At 45.9% G+C, this 551-nt stretch overlaps 1 pseudogene; it reads right to left on the minus strand.

Annotated features, from left to right (window-relative positions):
* Positions 1-172: 172 nt before the first annotated feature.
* Positions 173-460, minus strand: LOC105510926 (annotated as a pseudogene).
* Between the last annotated feature and the right edge of the window lie 91 nt (positions 461-551).

Below are 551 nucleotides of genomic sequence, written 5' to 3' on the forward strand. Positions count from 1 at the left end.
CAGGATGGTCTCGATCTCCTGACCTCGCGATCCGCCCGTCTCGGCCTCCCAAAGTGCTGGGATTACAGGCTTGAGCCACCGCGCCCGGCCTCCAAATTGCAGTTTTCTAATTGAGAATGTAGTCTTGGTCTTTAAAGAACAGAGTTCTGGAGAAAAGACGCAGGTTCCCTTTTCAGTAGACACTTCCTGTCTGCTGTTGGAACACATCAATTGTATCTTCAGCCTCCATTTCCAGCTGTGCAGGTGTGTCTGTTTCATTGATTGGTTGCCCATCGAATTGTAATCTAATCTGCCTCATTGACCAACGCTGTCATTCACAATAGGCTTTCAGTAGTTTACTAATTGGTGTATGCCCCTTAATCTTAAACTGCATCACAGAACCATCCTGCCCTGCCACTGTCAAATTAATATGATCGTGGTTCTCAGCCTTGACTCCTTCCTTGGGCTTTTCGTCGGCCATGGCGAGTGTCAGAGTCTCCTCAGCTGCTGCTTTACAAAAGAGGTACCAGGTTTGCATCGAACAAGTAAATTCTTTAAAAAAAAAAAAAAAA

The sequence above is a fragment of the Colobus angolensis genome, unplaced genomic scaffold, assembly GCF_000951035.1.
Source record: "Colobus angolensis palliatus isolate OR3802 unplaced genomic scaffold, Cang.pa_1.0 Scaffold194, whole genome shotgun sequence".
Lineage (NCBI taxonomy): Eukaryota > Metazoa > Chordata > Mammalia > Primates > Cercopithecidae > Colobus > Colobus angolensis.